The sequence below is a fragment of the Culex pipiens genome, chromosome 1, assembly GCF_016801865.2.
Source record: "Culex pipiens pallens isolate TS chromosome 1, TS_CPP_V2, whole genome shotgun sequence".
NCBI classification, from domain to species: domain Eukaryota; kingdom Metazoa; phylum Arthropoda; class Insecta; order Diptera; family Culicidae; genus Culex; species Culex pipiens.
The window spans coordinates 32,559,011-32,565,010 of NC_068937.1; the positions used below are offsets into that span (position 1 = coordinate 32,559,011).

At 40.8% G+C, this 6,000-nt stretch overlaps 1 protein-coding gene across 5 annotated transcripts in view; it reads right to left on the reverse strand.

Moving 5' to 3' along the window:
- The window catches only part of LOC120419640 (longitudinals lacking protein, isoforms A/B/D/L), a 428,218-nt gene extending 422,437 nt beyond the window's left edge, over window positions 1-5,781 (reverse strand). The window contains exons 1-2 of one of the 5 annotated variants that reach the window (XM_052706352.1): window positions 5,662-5,781; window positions 3,329-4,684 (exon numbers count right to left, since the gene is read on the reverse strand). The gene's annotated coding sequence lies outside the window, so the exon portion shown is untranslated. Of the gene's footprint in view, window positions 1-3,328; window positions 5,571-5,661 lie in introns of those variants that run through there. The other 4 variants (XM_052706351.1, XM_052706353.1, XM_052706350.1 and 1 more) reach the window with 4 other exon arrangements.
- Window positions 5,782-6,000: the final 219 nt, after the last annotated feature.

Consider the following 6,000-nt stretch of genomic DNA (forward strand, 5'->3'; position numbering starts at 1 on the left):
GGATCCTTGTCAACAGTTTCGGATAAAACACCGAAACTATTTGCCAATGGAATTGGAGGATTGACCTCACTTTCAGAATCAGAATCAGACCTCGGATGAGGCTGTTTTCTTTTTCTGTTTCCGTTAGCCGATTTAGCGTTCAAACGCTTCACCGACGTAACGACCAAATCTTCAGAAGATTTGCGTTTACCTTTGTTTTGACGCATTTTGCAAGCAAAGTTCTCTTAAAAAGATGGCTTCGTTTGTAAAATACAACAAAATTTCAGGTGGGGTTAGTCTTGAAAAGACTGTTTAGAATTTGGGAAAATAACTCAGGTAGTCTTTAAAAAGACTGTGAATTTTTTTTGAAATAACTCTGAGCTTAGGTAGTAAAAAATACCGCAGCTCTAGTGTCCGTTCACCTCGAAGGTTCGCAAGACACTGAAAAATATATATATATATTTCAGATATGTACTTTAGTTTCCTTGTCAGGAATGCAATCAAATTAATAGCTCTTTTTGCAATTCAGGCATAAATATCGATATTTATAATTTATCAAGAGGAAATATCCTACACCCAAAGGAAAAATATATCTCAAAATCTACAACAGTGGATTTGCTGCAGAAAATGTCATATTTTATAACATTTTTTGCAGTAAGCCCGTAGATCATTTTTGCCCGCGTGAAAACATTTCAGCGATCTGCAGTTCTCACCAACACATATAAAGCTGGCGCATCTTCGAGCAACACTCCAGAAAGAAGGATATGTTGGTGCTCTGTCTCTCACACTTCATCAAGCATCCATGGCGCGGTGGTAGCGTGTCGGATCAATAACCAAGAAGTTGGTGGTTCAATCCTCGTTCTTTTAAGGGGTTTTTTTTTTTGTGAAATACAACCAAAAAGCTGTCGGTAATGTCGATAATTGTCGGTAACGGGCAAAAATGTCATACCCCTATATCGCAAAAAATGCATGAGGACAGTTTTCTGGCAGATTCTGATATACTTTCATGCCGCCATGCATCACAATCATGCGACCGCCGTTTGGGTGTAGCTTTTGAATCTACAAAATTATTTTGTTTAAGTAATTAAACTTATCAAAATTTCAGATATTGATTTCCAGCAATTAAAGTTTCCCAAAAAAAAATATTTCATATGGTGGATACATCTCATATTTTTGATGATCTTCACGAAAATCTGACGACTTACTTCAATCTAGAAAAACATTTTAAATTTTTGAACAAAGTGTGAGAATGTATTGGACACCTATTACTAAAATCACACAATCTGTTTATTCCAACAAACATTTTATTCCATTCCTTCCAATAATAAAAAAACAAGATCATGTTGAAAATATGAAACAAGAAATACCAGATTGACAGTCAGAGATGGATTTATAAAAAAAAATCATTTTACACTAGTCAACTTCTCTTATCCAAGAACTTAAGAGAAGGCAACCATTTCTCCCGAACAAAAATTGATAAACTACAAAAAGTTACAGGCCATCCTTTTATACCGATATTTTGTGCATGAGCGAGAAGAGACCAACTCTCATTCGAGTTTTTTTTCTGTTTTAAAGAAAGTAAAGAAGTTAAAGAAGTTCTTTGCATAACAAAAATCTCCATCGCTGGTGACATCCTTTTATAGGTGACATATTTTGTAACATTTATGGAATTTTTATTTCCAAATTTAATTTTTGTTTGTTCTTTAGTTGGTAAAATTATCAGAAACTAGTGCCCTTACGATTACAGTTAAAAATGTACAAAAAAATTAAGTTTTTAAGTTCTACTTGACTTCAAAAAAGCAATAAATTCGATGAAAATCCAGAAAAAAAACAATTATCCAAGATTAATTTAAATGTGCCTTTTTTGATGTTCAAAACAATCGCAATGAAATAATTCCTTTTAAAAATTACCTGGTTTCCAATTTTCATTTTTATTTAAGTTTTAATGATGTTAAAATAAAATTTCTTCCTAATTTTAGTCCAACACGCAACAAATATTGCTAAGAATATAAATTTTAATTAAAACAATCTTATCAAAAAATCAAATCAAATTATTCGCTCTACAGCATTGCCTTGGTGCTAACGACCTTACCTTTAGGTTAGGCCGTCTCGAAAAATGCCACCGGGACCGTCTGGGATCGAACCCAGGCCGAATGGATGAGAGGCAATCACGCTTACCCCTACACCACGGTTCCCGGCAAACAATCTTAAAAACAATCTTATATAATTGATTGTAAACTATTCGGGATACAGTATAACGTCATTTTTAGATATTTCTTTTATACATCAATCAGGCCTCTTTAATGATTTTTTTATAAGTGTCGATTTTAGGGATATCAGATCGTAAAAATACGTCAACTTATAATGAATTACCAGATATTTTAAAAATTGATAGTGGCATAATTGTTATAACGCATAAAGCATTTTGTGTATCTTTCTGCTTCAAAATTTTAATAATCTGACTTGAAATTTTAAATAAAAAATTCTTAACAAAGTCAACAACAAACATCCAATAACAGGCAACATGCTTTCTAATGATCAACTTTAACAAATGTAAAGAAAAAATAATGGAACATGCGATCTGAATTTAAATTTTTATATTGGATGAATTATAATGAATCTACAAAAAAAATATTACATAATATACAATTTTAACAGTTCACATTCTTTAAATTACAAAGATATTTTTCAAATTGATTGTTTTTGAATTTGTACCAAAAAGAAAACAAAATGAATTGCATATTGAAAAGAGCTCTTTTTATTTTAACCATAATGGTATCAAGGCAATGCAAATTTAAATTCAAGATTTTGTCCTTGTCTAAAGTTGCTTGATAAAAAAACTTGAAATTTGATTTTAAACATTTATGAGGGAACAAAAACTGGAGTGCTGAAAATTTTAACTTTTCAGCACTTGTATCAAAAAGTAATACTTTTCGATACTGTGTGACAAAATATTTACAACAGCTTAATAAAAAAAATTGTAGTCAGGTGAAAAAATAAATATGCTGATTAAAAATATTTTGAAAAAAAAATATAAAATTCAAATAACAGCATTGAAGTTTTTATTAAAATAACAAAATTGCACTTTTATCACCGTAGGAAAATGTCTTTGATAAAAAATAATACGTTATATTTCTATTGATGAAACAAGGCTGAAGTTTGATTTCAACTTGCTTATAAAAATGGACTCAGGAAGAAATATTTCAATGAAAAAAAAAAACTAAATCAGTAGCTTAAATAAAATTAACATAATCCTTAAACAAAACTAAAAAATGTCGGAGTTTATCCAGAACCCCCCAAAACCGGCCAGAACAACCCACCCCGCAACATTACAAAAACCACGACCTACCTTAATCGCAAAATCTCGCCAAGCGGGCGTCACCCGTCCAGCACTCCATAAAGGTTCGGGCGGCGGCGGCTGCGGCGGCGGTTTGGCTTCTTCGTTGGTAGGGTTGGGATATTGTTTATTGGTGCGCCGCCACCAACAACACACCACGGACCACGATCACCTAGCACGATCAAACTTTCTTTTTTCTCTGTGTGCGTGTTGTACCAGAACTTAGAACAATATCACACGACTGCGACGACACGACCCGACTATTTTGACGCACTTTAAATCGATCGTTTTGATCGATTCTCACTGCTGGGGGGTCGGTGCTGGCGGGTCACCACACACTCACGCACGCACGCACGAACCCCGAAAACTCAAAAATCACACGCGAACGCGAACCGCGGCACAAAACTCACGAAGAAACGGCCGAAAAACCTCGCACGATCACTCACACGCACCGCCACAATTGATCGTTTTTGTTCGTTTTTTGTTTGCTGTTGTTTGTTGTTGGACACTTGCGATGAGCGGATGGGCAGCGTGCGTGTGTGGGTGCACGAAATGTTACGCGAGAGGGTTTGTTCGTGCGTGTCGATCACTTGCGAAAAAGTCACTGAACTTGGTGTTTTTTTTTGCACGAGCGCGTAGCGCGAAGATCAACCTGGTTGGTGTTGATTGTTGTTGCTGTTCAAAACTTTCAAACCCGCGAGAAACGTAACACGCACGAACACGCACAAACGATCGCTTCGCTCGGAGAGCGATTCAAGAAAAAAGATATCGTTTTCACGTCAAACAAAACTTTTTTTTTGGAGGAGCGTCGAGGAGGAGCAATCCAAACTTTATTTTACTGTCGACGCCGCGTACGCACACGTAATCCCAAGCAGTAGGCGACGGCAGCGGTGGTAGGCGGAGTTCCGGCGGTCGACATAGTCGAGGAACCTGCACGTTTATCTGTCACACACTTGATCGTTCGCGGCTGTCAATTGCACGCATTTTTGATCGCGCGCGCGAGAGCGAGCGTGTTTTTTTTTTCAAAGTGCACGGGACATTCTTCGATGAGGCTCCTCCCACTTTTTTTTGCTGCTGCCAAGAACCGGCCGCCGGGGGGCTCTTCTTTTGTTTCCTGACGCGACGCGGTTTTGTTTTGTTGATTTGTTGATGCGCGCTGCGTTGTTGTTGTGGCTGTTGCAATGAACTTTTTTTTGTTTTCGCGTGTATGACACTCACTCAAAGAAATTTGATGTTTGTAAATTTTTCACCGCAATTTTTTAACTCTCAAAGATTCCGAATTGGTATGGCGATTTTGGTTGACGACTTTTAGTTACGTTTTTTTTTGTTTTAAGAAATTTAGGGAAAAACTGAAAAGATTTTGTATAACTGCAAAGAGATTTTGGGGTTAGATCACGCGGATGTTGCACAACGGTTGCAGAAGGTGAAGGTCTGGCCCGGGCAGTACCTCCAGAATCTGCAGAGTTCCGAAACGCCAAGTTGGCTGTCTCTAATCCAGGAAGTTGACTGTGCTCCAAAGTCTTCCGGAAGTTTGGTTCCCGCGCCAACGCGTGTGTCTTCTTCACTGTCTAATTTTTTAATAAACGTCACACACGGAGTGGCCAGAGTGCCGCGCGGTGTAATGTAGGCTTAGAAGCCTGGGCCTGGCCGCACACACACGATAGGTTCGGTTCGGTTATCGAAGGTCCGATTCGGGGCACACACAATCACTGTGGAGGTTCCGGCGCGCGAGAAAAAATCCCGATCCCGGGTGATCCGGGGGGCGGTCGGGTAGCAGGACGAGTGAAAAAAAAAAGTTGAAAACTACTAAATAGTTTCGGGACGGGCGACGCACACCACACTCCGTCAAGAGTTCGGGCCCATGTACCACACGTCGTCCGGGAGTCCACCGTGATCTGATCTGAACTGGTCGGCAGGTCCATCGAACCACCGTGAAGGAGGAAGAACACACACTGCCTCCGCCGCTGGTCCTGGCCCGTATTGTGTGTGACGTGTGTGTGACGAGAGATCGACCCCCGGAACACCCCTCGGACCGAGAGCCTTCGGCTCGTCCTGACCAGTCGCCGAAGAACCAAAAAAAAACAACACACACAGAACTCCAGAACGACTCCTTGGGAGTGCCGACGGAGGACACGCGCGCGGTACAAATCGTAGCAGGCGGTGGCGGTCACAGGACACTCTACACTCTCCCTCCCTCCCTAGTAAGCCGAGGGGTCCACCAACAACACAAAAACGAAAGAACAACAAAAAAACGGCAGCAGCCAAGACACTTCTAATTAATCCGCTCCTCGCTCTCGAGAACCTCTAACGGCTCGGACGACGGCGGTCGAGCGCGCTGCACTTACGATGCGGCCGAACAGCGACTTGTATTGAACTGACGTTTGAACACAGAACGCAGCGCTGCGTTTCTGGTGCTAGAGGAAAAATCAGCCAGCGCGCGCCACAGCCACACACATAGGCGCGCGCGTACGCTGCACATAGGCTCTTCTCCTCTGTGCAACGCCGCGCGGCACACACACACCACCACAAACGCTCGGGGGGCCTCTCTATTCAACTACACACGCCGCGCTGATGTACATAGCAGAACACACACGTACGAGGGGCCCTCCGTGCACCACGCTGCAGCCACAACAGTAGTGCCCCCCGACTGCCGCGTGACAGCCGGCAGGCGCGGAAGGGGTTGG